Below are 21,215 nucleotides of genomic sequence, written 5' to 3'. Positions count from 1 at the left end.
GGCAGTGGTAAATACTTTCTTCTAGAAGAGGCAGGAACATAGGGTGACATATAAGAGTGGAGGCAGAAGCACTCAGGTCGACTACATCTTGTGTCGACGTTGTAACCTGAAAGAGATCAGTGACTGCAAAGTGTTGGTAGGGGAGAGTGTAGCCAGACAACACAGAATGGTCGTGTGTAAAATAACCCTGGTGGTGAGGAAGGCAAAGAGGACAAAGGCAGAGCAGAGGACAAAGTGGTGGAAGCTGAGAAAGGAAGAATGTTGTGAAGTCTTTAGGGAGGAGTTGAGACAGGCTATGGGTGGTCAGGAGGTGCTTTCAGTTGACTGGACAACTACAGCCAATGTGATCAGGGAGACAGGTAGGAGGGTACTTGGTGTATCATCAGGTAAGGGGAAAGTGGACAAGGAGACTTGGTGATGGAATGAGGAAGTCCAGGAGTGTATACAGGGAAAGAGGCTAGCTAAGAAGAAGTGGGACACTGAGAGGACTGAAGAGAGTAGAAAGGAGTACAGGGAGATGCAGAGTAAGGTGAAGGTAGAGGTGGCAAAGGCCAAACAAAGAGCATATGAGGACTTGTATGCTAGGCTAGACAGTAAGGAGGGAGAGGGGGATCTGTACAGGTTGGCAAGGCAGAGAGATAGAGATGGGAAGGATGTGCAGCAGGTTAGAGTGATTAAAGATAGAGATGGAAATGTACTGACAGATGCCAGGAGGGTGATGGGAAGATGGAAGGAGTATTTTAAGGAGTTGATGAATGAGGAAAACGAAAGAGAACAAAGAGTAGAAGAGGTGACTGTTGTGGAACAGGAAGTAGCAAATATTGGTAGAAGTGAGGTGAGAAGGGCGTTGAAGAGGATGAAGAGTGGAAAGGCTGTTGGTCCTGATGACATACCTGTGGAGGTATGGAAGTGCTTAGGAGAGGTGGCAGTAGAGTTTTTGACAAGTTTGTTTAACAAGATCTTGGAGAGTGAGAGGATTCCAGAGGAATGGAGGAGAAGTGTATTGGTGCCAATTTTTAAGAACAAGGGAGATGTGCAAAGCTGTGGCAATTATAGAGGTATAAAGCTAATGAGCCAGACAATGAAGCTGTGGGAAAGAGTAGTGGAAGCTAGGTTAAGGGCAGAGGTAAGCATTTGTGAGCAGCAATATGGTTTTATGCCTAGAAAGAGTACATCAGATGCAGTATTTGCTTTGAGGATGCTGGCGGAGAAGTACAGAGAAGGTAACAGGGAGTTGCATTGTGTCTTTTTAGATTTAGAGAAAGCGTATGACAGGGTGCCAAGAGAGGAGCTGTGGTATTGTATGAGGAAGTCTGGAGTGGCAGAGAAGTACGTTAGAGTGGTACAGGACATGTATGAGAGCTGTAAGACAGTGGTAAGATGTGCTGTAGGTGTGACAGAAGAGTTTAAGGTGGAGGTGGGTCTGCATCAAGGATCGGCTCTAAGCCCCTTTTTGTTTGCTCTGGTGATGGACAGGATGACAGATGAGGTAAGACAGGAGTCCCCATGGACTATGATGTTTGCAGATGACATTGGGCTCTGTAGCGAGAGCAGGGAACAGGTGAAGGAAAATTTGGAGAGGTGGAGGTATGCTCTGGAAAGCAGAGGAATGAAGGTTAGCCGCAGCAAGACGGAATACATATGTGTAAATGAGAGGGACCCAGGAGGATCGGTGAGGCTACAGGGAGCAGAGGTAAAGAAGGTGCAGGATTTTAAGTACTTGGGGTCAACGGTCCAGAACAACGGAGAGTGTGGAAAGGAGGTGAAGAGGCGGGTACAGGCAGGTTGGAATGGGTGGAGAAAAGTGTCGGGTGTGTTGTGCGATAAAAGAGTATCAGCGAGAATGAAAGGAAAGGTGTACAGGACAGTGGTGAGACCAGCAATGCTCTACGGCTTAGAGACAGTGGCGCTGAAGAAAAGACAGGAGGCAGAGTTGGAGGTAGCAGAGCTGAAGATGTTAAGGTTCTCTTTGGGAGTGACAAGGATGGATAGGATTAAGAATGAGTTTATCAGAGGGACAACCCACGTTAGATGTTTTGGAGATAAAGTCAGAGAGGCCAGATTGAGGTGGTTTGGACATGTTCAGAGGAGAGATTGTGAATATATCGGTAGCAGGATGCTGAGGTTGGAACTGCCAGGCAGGAGGTCTAGAGGAAGACCAAAGAGGAGATTTATGGATGCAGTGAGAGAGGACATGAAGTTAGTTGGTGTGAGAGAAGAGGATGCAGAGGATAGAGTTAGATGGAGGCAGATGATTCGCTGTGGCGACCCCTGAAAGGGAACAGCCGAAAGACAAAGAAGAAGAATAGCTCCTTCAAGAAGCAGCTCACAAATTTTTATTGATAATGTACCTCATGAAAATAGCAGCAAAATAAATACAGTTTACAACAAAAAGTGTTTCCTTATTTGAGAAACACCATAAAACAAACAGCAACTGAATATATTGTATAAAGCAAACCACAAAAAGAATGTAAAAGTTATTGATGATGTTAGTCAGTCACTTGATGGAGGTTGGTTGTTGTCTCGACATAGCATTAACACAGCCACACAAAATAAAAATAATCATTGCCACATTTAAATGCTGTAAATAGTTAAACATGCTAAAATTCAATAAATCATTTATGGGTTTGTAAAACTTTATAATTCCATGAATTTGTCTTGCTTACTGCTAATGACAGATTTAAAAGGCATAGCAGAGTTACCAAACTGTTTCGCTATAATTAGATTTTATGCTTTTCCTAAGTGCTAAGCTATCGTTTAGACTATTTATTCAGGTTATTGTTGGTTTTTCAGCTGCTCCCAGCAAGGGTTCGGATGGTAAACCCAAACGCGGAGTAACACGAGTAGGCAGGATAACCAACCAACCAATTGTTTTAAGGACTCTCTCGAATGGGGAGCAAGGGATAAACACAATTTAACCTGCATCCTACTGACACACACTCAGCGAAAGCGTCCGAAGCGACATGGGCAAACTCAATGACTGAGCGATGTGCTGCACCATCTTGTCTCCTTTTATGCTTCCTGGTTCCGGGTCCTAGTGCCGGTCGCGGACCGAGTGTGCATGACACAAGCTTGCCGCAAGGGCTAGTCATTTAAGCGCGAACGAGAATCGTTTTGCAGGGATCGATGTCACAGGTTAATTTTTTTTTTTCCTTTTCCCGAATATTCGAATCTCAAAATGAAAAACCGAATATTCAAATATTCTGGTCCAGCCCTATTGGAAACCTGATGTTTTTATGCAATTGTTTGGTGACAATGCCTTGCATGTAGATTACCCAAACTGTTTCTCCTTTGAATAGCGTGTGGGTGTGTCCTGTCTCAGGTCATTATCAGATAATGAAGAGAGATGGAAAGACCATACATTGCCTTGGTTTCATAAAGATTACATAAAGTGACAATATTTGACTTGCTTCAAATAAAAGTAGACACTAAGTTTTCTATAGATATATTTCTCATGTTATTTTAAGTATTTGCTTCAGGTAATTTTAGCGACGTGTTTCGGAAAGGTTTTTGCAGAGACTAAGACGGCTGAAAGCACACTCTCTACAGTGGTTACTCAATCAGAATGTAGGTTCTACCGTCGCCGCTTTCGGCGGTACCGTTTGGCTTTGTGCGTTTGCTGGCTTTTACTGCTGAGTGGCGCTATATAACTACAGGCTGACGCCTCATGCCTTAGTTCATTCTCTGCTGGATTAATGAGACACGGAGTTTTAGAACTGCACGTAGTAGCGGATAAAATCAAGTAAAACATTGTAGTTAAACAAATTTATAATCACAGAACTAAAATTACAAAACTTTACAGAACTTAAATTAAATCTTATTAGGATCAAATTTAAACAAAATAAATGGTAATACAGTGAGCCTTTGGATTTTATCACGTGTAATTAGAAAAGACGCGTGTAGGGTTTTGTGTCGTCTTATATCTTGTGTTCTTTAAATTTGTAGTAGATTTATTAACTGAAATAAATGACCATAAAATTATAACATTGTCAGGACGTTCTACTGCGTCAGCTGATGTTGGTCATTCAGCCCCGCTTGTGTTTTTGCGTTATTATAAGAATGAAATGCAGTAGAATGTTATGATCTGTAATGGGTTCGACCCATGTTGCACGGGCGGCACCATAAAGCACGGACACGAGGCGAGGTCTTACAGGAAAAGGGTAATTTATTTAAGTAAAATGGGGAAGAAAAGGGTTGAAGGAGGGAGAATGGAAAGAATGGGATAAAGGTTGTGCATGTGCAGTTCCGGGGGCTGTGCCACACTGGCATGCGGGCACACAGCTGACGATAAGTGTTGGTGCGCGGAGTGGCAGAACTGAGCACGCGGAGGCAGCGCTTCTCCCACTGTCGGTGGCCGGCGCGAGTCCTTGCTGACGTAAAAACTTAACACAAACGTCCTCGCAGCCTTTTCCTCTTCGGCAGCGGGGCTGCAAGGGCGGGCACGGTGCGGGAGTGAAGATGCCGCGGGAGCTCACGCAGCTCTTTCTCGCACTGCCTCAGCGCGGAGATCAAAGGGCGGAATTCTAGTGTCCTTGTTTAAAGTCCCTGGGGCGCGTCACATCGCCCCACTGACATGCTTCTTTCAGATTCTCCATCACATCACGTACTTCCCAGACCTCGGACAAAACTCCACGCCTTGCTTTTATAATGCGAAGCAAGCCCGAGATCATATTAACGTTAATTATCGCCAGCCGGCACGAATAGGCGGCTCTGTCCCCTTTGCTGCCTATTCAGGGAGCCTACGGAGTGAGCGAGTAGCGATAGTAGATTTGGGCGCACGCCTATCACAGACGCAAGCCGTGGCAGATCATCATAATTGTCTTTACCTTGTATTTCATAAGGTTTTTCGAGCGGTGGTACAGCGCAACAGGGGTCATTATTTACTATTAAACATTAAACGAATTTACAAAACTTTATGCGTGCGATTAAGCGCTAATTCTACGTAGGAAAGTAAAGAAGAGGATCCTGATGTTCAACATTCCGGAGACCAAACCCCATTTAAATTAAATTAACAAATATTGCAAGTAAATAACAATAGCCCACGTTTAAAAAAGCATTTTTATTTAGATTATAAAAAATAATCCTGCATCTATTTTAGCTGTTCCAGCTGTCACTGTTCTGGAATTCAAATTAAATCAAATCTTATTAGGATAAAATTTTAGCACAATAAATGTTAACACAGTGAGCCTTTAAATTTTATCACTTGTAATTAGAAAAGAAGCGTGTAGGGTTTTGTGTCATCTTATTTTTTGTGTTCTTTAATTTTATAGTAGATTTATTAACTAAAATAAATGACCATAAAATTAAAACAGTGTTAGGACGTTCTACTGCGTCAGCAGATGTCGGTCTTTCAGCCCCGCTTGTGTTTTTGCGTTATTATAAGAATGAAATGCAGTAGACTGTTATGATTTGTAAGGGGTTCGACCCATGTTAACCAAACGACTCAGTTCAGATGTAAGTAAATGGATAGAAAGTAAATGGCTGTGCTGGGGAAGGAAGGTGCTAACGATTTGGTTGGCTGTGTGTGTGTTTGAGAGAGAGAGAGAGAGAGAGAGAGGTGACGCGGTCGTTGATTATTCAGTGAAACAAAGGCTCAGCTGAAAAATGTTAGGCACATCAGTCACTTAACCCCCAATAAAAGGTATTTCAAATTCAAATTCAATCTTTTATTTATTTAGTTGTATTTAGTTGTAATATAACAGATGCGCACTAAATACCAAACCTAAACCAGGCACAAGGATTAATAAAACAAGACAGCCCCCATACCCGTTTTTTTTAAAATACAAATACCAAAGAAGATTATTGTGTATAGACTGATTAAAAACAATGCGATTTACGCTATTATAAGGAAAATCTCAAGTTCTTCCATTCCAAGGATTAAAAAGGCAACAATGTTAACTTTAGAATCTAGAATCCAGAAGATTAAAATTACACATATTTAAATCACTGAAAGTCTCCAGAAGAGCCTCAGATTCAAGAGGTTTTTAAAGTGGGGAGAAGTGCATTTCAGTTCCTCTGAATGTATAGGTGAGAACAGCCGATTCACACCTGGGGAGGGTGAATAATTTGTATTTGAATGTTGTCTGACATTGTAAAACACTATAGTGACACTAAAAGAACAACCCAGGATTAATAGGAATTATTATACTGCATAAACATTATTTAGCACAAAAAAATTCCTCGCGCTCGGGAAAACTATGCGTGTGGTTGAGCGCCGATTAGAATTTAGGAAATTAAAGCGGAGGGTTTTTATTTAGACTATAAAAAAATAACCTGCGTCTATTTTTATGCGTGCCAGCTGCCACTTTTTAGTTAGAAGTTTTCAATACAAATCTTATAATGCCCACATGACATGACGGAATAAGGCACGGCTGGTGATGATTGGGGTTTGTTGAGTTACAGTGGATTTTACTACACGGTGTAAGTGCAATGGCCATCCGTCTGCTCGCGCTGACTCTGCTCTCCGCGGATGGCCGGAGTGGAGTCACTCTGCTTGCTGTTTTCTCGACGCATCCATAATCAAACTTCATGGAAAACTTCATGAGTGCTGATTTAGACTATGGAGTAAATTAAAGAGGAGAATCACGATGCCGAATCGAAGTTTCATTTAAACTAAATTAAATTAACAAATATTATAAGTAAAAAAAAAACAATAGCCTACGTTTAGAAACCGTTTATAAATTCTTTTCGACATGAGTTGGCCCGGTGTTATGCGCAGAGCGCCGGGAGATTTCCCTGAAGCTCCGAAATCGCGGGGCATTTTTTCTAAATAGACGCTATCTTTAATAACTGATGGAGGTTTTGAGCTGTATACACACGCATTCCTGCCTAAACAACTCTTAAAACTACACCTGTGACACAATAACAGTAATATTTCGAACATTCTGCAGGCTGATATTTGGAGAAACGAAAGAATAATGAATAAACCAGTTGTTGGGTCAAAATAACCCAACCAGGTGTTCATTTGTAAACTACATCTCATATGAGCCAACATGAGCAACCCAACAATGTGTTTAAAGTACCTAAAATAATCCAAAACTTAAATAACAATAAACCGATACAGAGATACGCTGTATAACAGTCACTATTGTATTTATTGCAACGAGCGAAAATGTCACTTTGCGCCACCTGGCGGCCATTTTACCAATGACTTTAAAATGCAACTGATTTATTTTGGCCGCTGACGTTTTTACACGGCGGTGAGCGCGACGGTAATAACCATTCCAATTGATCAACTACTGTATATATTTCCCTCTATATTTTCTTCATTCTAAAAACCACAATGTTAAGTTTATTATTGTTAGTATAAATAAATAAAATTAAATCCTTGTGATGTACTACACCTAGGGCTGGGCGATATGGCTGAAAACTGTATCACGATAGTGTTTCATATCGGTCGATACCGATAATTATTGATATTTTTATGACCCATTTAAAATAAGGACCAGGAGAAAAATATATTACATTTAAACATTTTTATTTTAAACTTAACCTTCCTCTGATCATAGTCCCCTCAGTTATTAAAACAGAAATGTCAATAATCATGAAAAACTTAAATAATTAAAATGTAAACACATTGTCTAAAGTCACAATGAACACTTAACAATTATCTCTAAGGTGCAAAATGAAAAAAAATTTAAGAAATGCTTAATAAAGTGTAATAAAATAGTGCAAAGTGCATTTTCTGCTTATGAAAAAGAATCCAGCAGACCAGCATAAGACAAAAATATGGCGCAACCAAACATGATACTGTTACATGATTGGCGTTAGCATATCACTCCCTACGTTACCAGAGAGCGAGTGCCTTTGTTAATGCAATTGTCACGGGTAGAGATGCTCCGATCATCATCATTTTTGGGGCAGATCACCGATTACCGATCACCAAGATCATGATCTGCTAATTGCCGATCACTGCCAAACACAGAATGGCAGGGGAATGGGAATCTTATCTATAATCTAGCAGAGTTTGCACCATTTGTAGAAATGAAACTAACTCCAAATTAACTATATTGAAAAAAGAAAACTGTAGAAATAGGCTACAGTCAAGATCTTGAAGAACCACCAAGTGTTTATTTTAGAAAATTTGAACTTAAAGCTACTGTAGACCATCTTTCCCAAATAAGGCAGAGTAACTTAAAATTATTCAAAAAAAAAAGAGGGGTCAGGCAGACCAACACACATCAGATCAGCTCAATGGGATGTTGCCTCTCAATACACAGATTACAGGTCCTTCTCAAAAAAATAGCATACTGTGATAAAGTTTATTATTTTCTGTAATGTACTGATAAACATTAAACTTTCATTACACACAACTGAAGTAGTTCAAGCCTTTTAATTATTTTAATATTGATGATTTTGGCATACAGCTCATGAAAACCCAAAATTCCTATCTCAAAAAATTAGCATATCATGAAAAGGTTCTCTAAACGAGCTATTAACCTAATCATCTGAATCAACTAATTAACTTTAAACACCTGCAACAGATTCTGAGGCTTTTAAAAACTCCCAGCCTGGTTCATTACTCAAAACCGCAATCATGGGTAAGACTGCCGACCTGACTGCTGTCCAGAAGGCCATCATTGACACCCTCAAGCAAGAGGGTAAGACACAGAAAGAAATTTCTGAACGAATAGGCTGTTCCCAAAATGCTGTATCAAGGCACCTCAGTGGGAAGTCTGTAGGATGGAAAAAGTGTGGCAGAAAACGCTGCACCACGAGAAGAGGTGACCGGACCCTGAGGAAGATTGTGGAAAAGGACCGATTCCAGACCTTGGGGGACATGCGGAAGCAATGGACTGAGTCTGTAGTAGAAACATTCAGAGCCACCGTGTACAGGTGGTGCAGGAAACGGGCTACAGGTGCCGCATTCCCCAGGTCAAGCCACTTTTGAACCAGAAACAGCGGCAGAAGCGCCTGACCTGGGCTACAGAGAAGCAGCACTGGACTGTTGCTCAGTGGTCCAAAGTACTTTTTTCGGATGAAAGCAAATGTTGCATGTCTTTCGGAAATCAAGGTGCCAGAGTCTGGAGGAAGACTGGGGAGAGGGAAATGCCAAAATGCCTGAAGTCCAGTGTCAAGTACCCACAGTCAGTGATGGTCTGGGGTGCCATGTCAGCTGCTGGTGTTGGTCCACTGTGTTTTATCAAGGGCAGGGTCAATGCAGCTAGCTATCAGGAGATTTTGGAGCACTTCATGCTTCCATCTGCTGAAAAGCTTTATGGAGATGAAGATTTCATTTCTCAGCACGACCTGTATTACTGTGCTCAACTGGCCTGCCAACTCTCCTGACCTGAACCCCATAGAGAATCTGTGGGATATTGTAAAGAGCAAGTTGAGAGACGCAAGACCCAACACTCTGAATGAGCTTAAGGCCGCTATCGAAGCATCCTGGGCCTCCATAACACCTCAGCAGTGCCACAGGCTGATTGCCTCCATGCCACGCCGCATTAAAGCAGTCATTTCTGCAAAAGGATTCCCGACCAAGTATTGACTGCATAACTGAACATAATTATTTAAAGGTTGAATTTTTTGTATTAAAACACTTTTCTTTTCTTGGTCGGATGAAATACGCTAATTTTTTGAGATAGGAATTTTGGATTTTCATGAGCTGTATGCCAAAATCATCAATATTAAAACAATTAAAAGGCTTGAACTACTTCAGTTGTGTGTAATGAATCTGAAATATATGAAAGTCTAATGTTTATCAGTACATTACAGAAAATAATGAACTTTATCACAATATGCTACTTTTTTGAGAAGGACCTGTACAATTTATAATTAGCAGCAAAATGTAAAATTTGTTACACCAAAACTAGCTACTGCCACAAAGGACAAAACTATGGCATGTGTTTTTTTTTCTGTTATCATTATGAACGTCTGATGTAGTTGAGAAACAACTACATCAGATCCAAAAAAATAAAATAATGCAAGCCTGTATTTTATTGAATTGGGTTCGTTTCCAATAAACTTTCCAATTAAGTATTTCTAATCAATTAAGTATTTCTAATACTTAAGTATTTCTAATACTTAAGTATTTCTAATACTTAATTAAATAAAATACATAAATAAGTAATTAAATAATCACAGAAGACACGTCGTATAAAAGAAATGTTGCAAGCGCGTGCAGACAGTTGAGCGCACACAGAATCGAGAAGCTGCGCATGCGCGGAGAACACTTTAAGTGAGCAGGGGATAAACTGCACGCGCAGAATCGAGCTGTTGAGGGCAGTGGAGATATTGCACGCGCATAGAGTGCTTCGTCTGCTCTTGTAGCGTGGACGGTAAACCGAAACACGAAAATAGCGCGAACAGGCAGGATAACCACGAGAGTTATAATAAGAACTCTCTCACACCGAGAGAAAGAGTTTACACAATTCCGCGTTCTAGCAACTCTCACTCAATCAGGAATTGGACCCAAAATTGTGAGTACTCTCATAAGATCCGGCGAAGCGTCAGACTGAGCGATGTGAAGCACCATCTTGTCTCCTTTTATACTTCCTGAATCGCGACCGTACTACTTCAGGGTCCTAGTGCCGGTAACGGATCGAGTGAGCATGACAGCAATCAAACTAGCTTCGCGACCTCTGTTTTCTTCCGACAAAGAATAAAAATTATAGAACGTTTTATTGAACACATTTTTTATTGATATCGATCACGTGTCTATCGCGATACATATTGTTATCGTTTTATCGCCCAGGCCTAACTACACCTATGTCTATAAAAATGATTTTGCAACAATGGGCATTTTAAGTACCTTTCACAGTTAACAGAACAAAGTTGTCCCATCCACAGGAGAGCCAACCCCAAAGGGTTTTAATGTTTTCATTTCATATTTTAGGTAATTTACATGTTTTTTTTTCTTTCTATTTTTTATATGCAAAATATATTTATATAGTTGGAAATTGCTTATATTATTGGGTGGCTAGAATTGATTATCTGCATTTGTATCATGGGGAAAATGTGTTTTGCAATATGAATTTTCGCTTTAAGAGCTTGTCTCCCAAACATTAAATTCATATGCTGTAAAATTTAAATATGGTGTCTCTTTGGGACTTAGTCACCTCATGGATCATTAGTGGCTAAAAGGCTAGTACAGTATGTACTTCCACAAAGGGGATTTATGAGTAGTTAATTTAAAGCTACAGGCACTAAAAGGGAACCTTTTAAAGAGAATTCCAGGAATACCAGTTTTGTCCATTAAATATTTAACATACAGTGAAACTTCGGATTGCGAGTAATGCGGTTTGCGAGTGTTCCACAAGAAGAGCGAAGATTTGTAACAAATTTTGACTTAAAACAAACAAGTCTTGGTTTTCGAGTACAGAGTATCATGTATCACGCATGCACTTTTTGTTTTGACAAGTGTGGGTTAATTTGTTTTATTTTTACTTTATATTTTGTGTTAATTATTTTTATGTATTTATTTTTTTGTGGCTGTGGAATAAATAATTTGAGTTTTCTTTATTTCTTATGGAAAGATTCGATTTGGTTTACGAGTGTTTTAAAATACAAGCCCGCTTCCGGAGTGAATTATGCTCACAATCCAAGGTTCCACTGAAAATGGAAAATATAATGTTCAGGGCAAGATTGAAGCAGAAATAAGTTGGGATTATCTGTGCTAAGAATTTAAAGTATTTTTAACACACTTACAGAATTTGACAATGGACAATATATTTCATGATTTGGAATCAGTAAGTGATTCACTTCACAAGGCACCCAGAGAAGAGAAGGCTTTGGGTTTGTATTTCTGTGAAATATTATGACAGTTCCAAATGTTTCATTTACACATACAATGCAGCTAAGTAGATAAAGTCTCCTATTGGAATGGCAACGCTAATTCTCTTGACATTTGTGTATGGGATCCAAAGAAGAATGAGATGATTGGTCTCATATCTCATATATGGGAGCCTTTATTTCCTGATGGTTATGTCACGATAAAAAAAAAAAAAAAAAAGAACATGGTCATTTACAACACTATTGGTAAGGCTGTTTAGTTTTTAGTCTAACATATATTGAAATATTGAAATATTAAGTCTTAGAAGTAATTTAAATAGCACTAAATAGTCGGTGACATATCCCTTGCTTGCAGTAACTGTGAAGTTGATATAGTAAAGTCTACATGTATAGCATGACAGAGACAGGAAGAGGGAAAGAGAAAGAGAGAGAGGAGAAGAGAGAGAGCAGAAGAAAAGGAGATATACATTGTGTGACTGTGACAATACCTAACTGTTATCTCTGAATTTATAGTCTACACCTGGTGGCTCAGTGGTATGCGTTTCGCCTGCTAGGCGAAAGGCCCAGGTTCGATTCCCAGCCAGTGCCCAAATGATGCAGTGAGGGTTGCGGCTCCAGCCGCTGATGCAATGAGGGTTGCGTCAGGAAGGGCATCTGGCATAAAACCTATGCCAAGCTTGTATGTGCGGACCGAATGGTCCGCTGTGGCGAACCCTTGCTGGGAGCAGCTGAAAGACCAACAATAACCTGAATAAATAGTCTAAACGATAGCTTAGCACTTAGGAGAAGCAAAAAAATCTAATTGTAGCGAAACAGTTTGGTTACACTGCTATGCCTTTTAAATCTGTCATTAGCAGTAAGCAAGACAAATTCGTGGAATTATAAAGTTTTACAAACCCATAAATTATTTATTGAATTTTATCATGTTTAACTGTTCATTACTGCATTTAAATGTGGCAATGATGATTATATTTATTTTTATCTTGTGTGGCCGTGTTAATGCTATGTCAAGACAACAACCAACCTCCATCAAGTGACTGACTAACATCATCAATAACAAAGGGCTAACCGCTAAAGCTACTTCTTCTGGTCTACTCAGGCTAGTTCATGACAACTTGCCTGTATCCATATTACACAAAAATGTTAAAAAACAAATAAATGCACTCCCCTTAGTCCGCAGCAGTTGGATGAACTGTTCGACATAAAAATGCAACAGACACACACACACACAGAGATTCCTGCCTTTATTAGAAATAAGAATATATTCAGCCCCCTCCCACCGAAGCTTCGAGTATTCGATGTTGATCATTACCAAATACTCGAAGCTCAAAAAATGGTATTCGGACCAGCCCTAGTTTCCAAACAGATTCAGTGTGTTTCCTGCACGAGATGGCATTCGCTATACAGACAAGGAAGCTCTTCAGAAGCTTCTGGACAGTGAGGAAGAATTTACCTTTTCCTCAGAAGAACACTGAGATTCAGAGAACAAAACAGCTGCACTTTTAAAACTGAAAAATTATTCCAGAAGAGGAGAATAATCCAGCAAGTTGTTAGGATAGACAAGTTATCAAATCTAATTTTTTTTCTGATAATATAAAACTTAAAATTAATTTGTCCTCATTTTGGGATGCCTGGTTGATGGCATTTGCTAATGTCATGGGTGTAAATGATTAAGATGAACTATATACGGACGGTCTATGGCCCATCAGCAGATATTTATTTGGCATATTGCTCAACAACATATATATTGTGCATCTGTACCCATTAATTGCCCATCCATTAACTTAGAACAATGTATGCTATTTTTTTAATTTATTATTTATCATTATCTTTTTAATCATATATTTAGTTATTTTTATAAATGTGGCTGCACCATCCTTGAACCGGGACATGCAGGTGTCAGTCATTTTTAAGTGTGATCAAGCACAGACGTAAACATACAGATGTAAATCATAACAAAAAAAAGTCCTGGTACGATTTTGCAAAAGCTTGAGTTGTCTTTATGCATGTCTATCAGTGATTAATGATGATGATGATAAAATAAACTGCTGTACAGTAAATTATTGTGTCATCATCATGGCCATGTTTTTTTTTTGTGACAGTTGTGACAGTAAAAATTATTTGCCACCTGTTTGAAAGAAAGCAAAGACAAACAAGCAGGCAAGATACAGACAACCCACTATGTCATGAAAAACACAGACTGATGGCATGGTCCCACAGACACTGCGATTACAGCCCGCATGGATACCTGCAAATACGGTTTGGACAAAAAGCACATAGACTGACCTCAGATGCCAGGAATGCTGCCACTCTTTGTCAGAAGTTCTGTGTGCATTGCAACCTGGTCTCGCGCCGCAGTAACTGAGTGAACTGCTAATGTCTTACGATCCGACATGCATACTTCGTTCAAAGGTTGCAGGCTGCTTGTCAGTACCGCGTATCATGAAAACTACAGCAGGGGGCAGAGCTTTTTCTTATAAAGCCCCAAAGTTATGGAATAGCCTTTCAAATAGTGTTCGGGACTTGGACACAGGCTTAGTGTTTAAGTATAGGGTAAAAACCCATTTATTTAGCCAAGCATTTTTGTAAATAGATTTGCCTTAATTAAAGGCGCAGATCTGGGGGACTCATGGACGTAGAGTATTATGGTGAACTGGCATGTTTAGATGCTGTCAAAAAGACATTTTTTTAAAGAAATTGCAAATATATTGCAAACTTTGCATTACCGTTTGCTTTTTCGCCTTCGCAAACGCACACTGACTGCCCATTTCACTACTTATTTGCATTTCCCATGTCTTACAAGTTATGAGCATATATATGTCATATTTAAATAGCAAATCGATTACCACGTTTGCTTTTTCACTTTCTCTTCGTCGTGCATGTAGCTTGCCAAAACTCAAATGCAATCGTCAATCCATTTGCAATTGCATTTCCAAAGGGTTACACGGAAACCTGTCAATTAGCGTCAGGGGTGGGTCTATACTGTGGAGCGTGATTGTATGGGGAGTGACGTTACTCACAGTCACCAACCAGGAGGGGGAAATTTGAGCAATGAAGGTGAACCCCGGTAAAGTTGGTGTCATGCGCCACAATGCCTCCCTGCCACGGATTGCACCCCCCACAAAATCGCTATCAAATATATTAGGACATCACAATCAAAAATTCATAATATTGTCAAATATATTATTATCATCAAAATTATCATCATCATTATAATTAACCCTAGGCACATGACAAATTAATACACGAAAATTAAGACACGTAATACAAATTCTCATATAATGATTACTTTATATTGTTTCAATCCGTGGCATGGAGGCATTTTAGCGCATAACAGCGATGAAGTCACTAAGGGACTGTCTAAAAAGTTCATGACCAAGACCCAACCGGTTGTTGGGAACAGATAATTTGTTAAATGAGAGTCAGGGTGTTTATTATACTGTATATATAAAAAAAATAATATTAATTGTACTGTACCATAATCCACTCTATCCTTGTAATGACCTTTGCAATATTCAGTTTAATAAAAAAAAATTTATACATTTTTACAAAAAAAAGTTAATAGCTTTATGTGGATTACACATGTAAAACCAGCTGTACTATAATCTAATCTACCACTGCTAATAACTACAACCTTTTTTCTCATTCAGATTGATTTCATTTTTCTTTCCCTAATAAAAAATGAACAACTTAATTGATATTAAACTGAACTTCACACTTAAACTTTTTAGACGGTCCCTTAGTTACTCCATCGCTATAAAGCGCCGGTAAGCAGTGTTTGACAGATTTAGCTGTAACAAGAGAAGATTTAAAAATATATTTATTTGTAATAGCTTCTCTGTCCACTCCAGAGTAAAAAAATATGTGATTTGTCATTTGTGTGTGTTTATTTCTTGATAAACAGATCAGATAATCTTGGTTCACCTCTATTGCTCAAATTTCCCCATCTTGGTCGGCGACTGCGAGTGGCATCACTCCCCATGCCATCACGCCACACAGTATAGATCCACCCCTGACGATGATTGACAGATTTCCGTGTAACTCGTTGGAAATGCAATTGCAAATAGAATAACGATTGCGTTTAAGTTTTGGCAGGCTACATGCGCAACACAGAGAAAATGAAAAAACTAACGTGGGTATTGATTTTGCTATTTATATATGACAGGCTTATGACTTGTAAGACATAGGAAATGCAAATGAACTCTGCTTTTTCATTTGAAATTTGGCAGTCACTGTGTGTTCGCGAAGGTAACGCAAAGTTTGCAATTGCATTAGAATTGTGTCACACTTTTGCAACCACATATGGGAAACGCAATCTCTTTTGAAAAATGTCAGGGATATCACTCCATATATATATTATATACTAGGGCTGGGCGAAAAAACGATGACAATATGTATTGCGATAGACACGTGATCGATATCAATAAAAAATGTGTTTGATAAAACTAGGGCTGCAACTAACGATTATTTTGATAATCGATTAGTTGGGCGATTATATTTTTGATTAATCGATTAATCGGATAAAACCTAACCGCTTCTTTCATTAGATATTTCGCTTATAACTATTTTAAAAAAACATAAATCAGGGTATTATTTATGTATAAAAATAAACTTTAAAAAATGCAAAAGCCACATATAGAGTTAATAATGTTTAATTTGGACATTTTAAACCTTAAATGAAATGTAGTATATAATATATACAGTATATATATAAAAAAATACACTGATATATTCAGTTGATAAGACAAACAGCTAAAATAATGTAATTTTGTATAATAAAATGATGTATGCATAAGTAAAACCACAGTAAATTACAAGTTAACTTTGTAGTGGACTATAAAAAAAACTGTATAAATGCAAAAAGCTAATAGTCACAAATGTACTATTATTTGCATTCGCTGAAAATCACAACAATCACTAAATGTAATATTCTACTGTTATTCACACCGTGTAAATTAAGCTGATCTAAAATAGCGCCATGTAACTAATCACTATTGCTCGTGAGGTGATTGCGCAATGTAATGCTCGCGAGTAGCGCGTGAACAGATCTAGCGCGACTGTCCCGAAGTTAGCAAACAGTTTAAACTAAAAGCACTTAAACTATACAACTTTTACACGATGGAGATACAGTTTTTACTGACTCTGCTGACGTTTCGCTATCCGTAACACCAACACGTTTTCTCTTTAAGTGTTCGTGCATGACATGCCATGTAAGCTCGGTCTTGCATAGCGTGCAGGTTACCGTCTTCTTAGAGGCGTTTAATGTAAATCACTCCCGGACCCTGGAGGACTCGGGGCGCGCGCTTTTTCCTGCCGGCGCTTCTGTGACCTCCATCGCGCGAGCGGCTGTGTGTATTTGTGCATCTTGGGGTCGCGCTTCTCAGTAACGTGCGCAGCCCAACTAATCGATAACGGCATTCGTTGACAACGAATTTCATTATCGATAATTATCGATTTTATCGATTAGTTGTTGCAGCCCTAGATAAAACGTTTGATAAATTTTATTCTTTGTCGGAAGAAAACAGAGGTCGCGAAGCTAGTTTGGTTGCTGTCATGCGCACTCGCTCCGCGACCGGTACTAGGACCCTGAAGTAGTACGGTCGCGATTCAGGAAGTATAAAAGGAGACAAGATGGCGCTTCACATCGCTCAGTCATTAAGTCTGCCCATGTCGTTTCCGACGCTTCGCCGGATCTTGTGATTTTGGGTCCAATTCCTGATTGAGTGCGTGTTGCTAGAACGCGGTGTTAGCTTCTCCGCTTTATTTTGTCATTTCTCGCGGCAGCGAAACAGCCCATTAATTCATGCCCATGCAGTGATGAGAAAGACAAATGAGTCAATGCATGTCCATTCTTTTATTTTCTGCGTTGTCCGGCGATATTACAAACTTCCGGGTGGATTCCGTACTTAAATCAAACCAAAAACTACTAAAAGAAAACAGGATCAGGCTCTATATTCCAGCTCATCTCACATTTCCGCGTTCACGCACATTGGACTGCATTACCCACAAAGCATTGCCCGCACTGGACTACACTCCCGTAAACAGCTGCCGTAAAATCAACCTCTCTCCCGCAACAGCGGGTATATTTTTATATATAATATATATATATATATATATATATATATATATATATATTTATATATACTTCTGGTCCGCTTCCGTTTGCCCGTGACAGTTGCATTAACAGAGGCACTCGCTCTCTGGTAACCTAGCAATGAAGGGAGTGATACACTAACGTCAATCATGTAACAGTATCATGTTTGATTGCAACATGTCGTTGTCTCATGCTGGTCTGCTGGATTCCTCTTCAAAAGCAGAAAATGCACTTTGCACTATTTTATTACACTTTATTAAGCATTTCTTACATTTTCTTTCATTTTGCACCTTAAATGTTAAGAGATAATTGTTAAGTGTTCATTGTGACTTTAGACTTATGTTTACATTTTAATTATTTAAGTTTTCCATGGTTATTGACATTTCTGTCTTAATAACTGAGGGGACTATGATCAGAGGAAGGTTAAGTTTAAAATAAAAATGTTTAAATGTAATATATTTTTCTCCTGGTCCTTATTTTAAATGGGTCATAAAAATATCAATAATTATCGGTATCGACCGATATGAAACACTGATATCGTGATACAGTTTTCAGCCATATCGCTCAGCCCTAATATACATACACACACACACACACACATACATACAGTCCTGATCAAAAGTTTAAGACCACTTGAAAAATGGCAAGAAATCATATTCAACATGCAACAAGAAGAAATGGGAGTGAAACAAAACATTTTTTTAGCAACAAACAGGTTGTTTTACAGCTGATCAAAATTTCAGGACCACATGCCTTTAAAAGGCCAAATCTGTGCAAAGATGTGGATTCATATATGAATATATAAATATGAATATATATATATGAATATATATATATATATATATATATATATATATATGAATATATATATATATATATGAATATATATATATATATATATATATATATATATATATATATATATATGAATATATGAATATATATATATGAATATATAAATATGAATATATATATATGAATATATATATATATATATATGAAATAAAATCGTATTTCATCAAATAAATACGAATAAAATATACAAATAAAATTTATATACAAATAAAATCGTATTTCATCAAAAAAATAATTTTTGCACAAAAAAATTTCTACCAAAGAGATAGAAATATGCCTTTAAGCATATACCCAGCTTAACAAAGACACCATCTTATCCAAGGGTCTGAATACTTGTGTAACATAGATGGCAAACAAACAAACAAGCAGTCAAGCAAATAAATCAATCAATTTGAAAAAGTTAATTTGGACTTAAGTGTTGGAACAATGTTCTCCACCAGCCGAAATGATTTGGAAGATATTCAAACTTAAAGAAATTTTGTAAAACCAATGCCAAATTGCACTGAATCTGTTCTGGTAGTACATAGTGCACATTTTCCTCCATAGTTTAGTATGACTATAATTTCAGAGAGAGACAATAATTCCAAAAGGGTGTCAGATGACAAAGATTCCTATCTCTCAGGATAAATCAATAACAAGTGAATCAAGCAGGAGAATTGCCATTACTGCAATTAACGCGCGCACACAACCGTCATGAAACAACATTTAAGACTCTATACAAGATAGAAGAGAATTAAATACTCTATCCTACTCCAGGTTTAAACATCTTTGGTTGGTCTGCACACATTTCCTCATCAGAGCAACAGTCACTCGGACCTAAAAGACTGCATAACAGGATGGACAGCATTTGGAAAAGGCTGACCTATGTGACCGTTTACTTTGACTTTGCATGTTTACTTCAACCTGCATTTATGCTCGTTCTTGAGCCTGTGGTGCGAATAAATAAAATGAGGTCTAAGGCAATTTGATGTATTTTAAAAATACTACAGGAATCTCAAATCGTCTCTACCCGTCTGGCAGCAAAGCAGAGGGGGCGCTGTTGCTCAGGGGACGACTTTCTCTTGTAAAAATAACTAACGTCACTACCGAAACAAATAGTTAACGTTATTTTCCGAATATAGATTAAAGTAGATCGATATATTAAAATACAGATCCAACACTAAGCTGTTATGCATACGTCTAGGGAAAAAACAACTGTGGTAGATATTCGGGTGCAAGTTAACCATCGGGTCTTTCAGATAAATATGGACAAACCTATTGTAACGGCATTGCTGCAATTAATTAACCTTATGTGCCAATGAGTATAAACAGCTATACAAAGGAGTCATGTAATGGTATCAAACCAGGGCATAATGTTTAAGTTATAGTTGACTAGCTAGCCAACCGAGTGACTAAAATTAAAACACAATGACTGTAACCAGTTGAGCTTTACAGCAAAATAAACACTCAAGGCTCGATAGTCTTTCACTTGCCAGCTGTGTTACAGTAGGCTGTAACCAGGTAAACTATCCGAGAGAAAATGCATTAGAAAACTAGTTTCCCTACATCAGTGCATAAGTCCAGCTAGCTAGCCATAGCTAGCTAACATAGGTGCGTACAACCTTTACCTTATTACCAGATGCGACTTGTTTACGTTCCTGTACCCGCAGCCTTCCAAAACGCGTCAATGTTCCTTTGTTTTTCGAAAATTTGCCGCTGAACATTGACAACTACGCTTCGCTCAGTAATAAAACTCAGGACGGAGCCATGTTCTGTCTACACAAAGAGCAATTCTGCGCATGAGCCAACCACCAGCTTGTCACGAGGATGTCAGCTGATTAGAGAGACAGGAAGCAGCAAACAGCGGTGTGCAGGTTAATTCAATTCCCGAAATCTCGACGTATTCGGTTTACGCTGCTTAATTGTTTCATTAAGATACATCATTGGCTTAGTTATGGGATGTCGAAATCAAATTTGTTTTATTATTTTGCTCCCACCCAGTAAAATGTATATATATATATCTACTGATATGCAGTCCTTTGCCAACGTTTCCTACTTTCTATTCTAAATGATAGAAGCACTGCCAAAATATAACATTTTATGGAAGTCAGCATTTCGTGACACGTTTTTAATGATTTTTTTAAGATATAATCCCCAAATTGATCGTACAACAAAACCACACAAACCTGCTGCCAGTCCTAGCATAGATTTGTATCGCCAATGCCAAAGCAGTGAAACATGACGTATTTTAAAATGCGCATGCGCATGCACTAAAAAGATAGGGTGACTTTATAAAACACGGATGTCATGTCAGCGTTCTTGTGATCCCCTGAACGTCAGTAATGACTGTCTACACATACTGTATGTATGGTAGAATTTGTAATAATGATTACATAAATACCAGCGGCAGTGATGGGAAACGGGATTAGCCCATTTGGATGCTGTATGTTTCCTGTTTCTATTTGAAAAGTACTAGTCATTATAAGTAAAAGTACTAGGCATTATAAACAGAAAGATATGAAGGTGAGAGTCAGTGAAGTAGCTGCTGTAAAAA

At 38.6% G+C, this 21,215-nt stretch overlaps 1 protein-coding gene across 4 annotated transcripts in view; it reads right to left on the bottom strand.

Annotated features, from left to right (window-relative positions):
• LOC128514134 (dnaJ homolog subfamily C member 13-like) overlaps nucleotides 1-20,890 on the bottom strand; it is a 223,522-nt gene extending 202,632 nt beyond the window's left edge. For 3 of the 4 annotated variants that reach the window (XM_053487839.1, XM_053487836.1, XM_053487838.1), the window contains exon 1: nucleotides 20,290-20,456. The gene's annotated coding sequence lies outside the window, so the exon portion shown is untranslated. Of the gene's footprint in view, nucleotides 1-20,289; nucleotides 20,457-20,847 lie in introns of those variants that run through there. The other variant, XM_053487837.1, reaches the window with a different exon arrangement.
• Between the last annotated feature and the right edge of the window lie 325 nt (nucleotides 20,891-21,215).

The sequence above is a fragment of the Clarias gariepinus genome, chromosome 26 (assembly GCF_024256425.1).
Source record: "Clarias gariepinus isolate MV-2021 ecotype Netherlands chromosome 26, CGAR_prim_01v2, whole genome shotgun sequence".
In the NCBI taxonomy this organism is placed as follows: domain Eukaryota; kingdom Metazoa; phylum Chordata; class Actinopteri; order Siluriformes; family Clariidae; genus Clarias; species Clarias gariepinus.
Note: the sequence above shows the minus strand (reverse complement) of the source record. Positions and strands in the feature narration are given on the sequence as shown.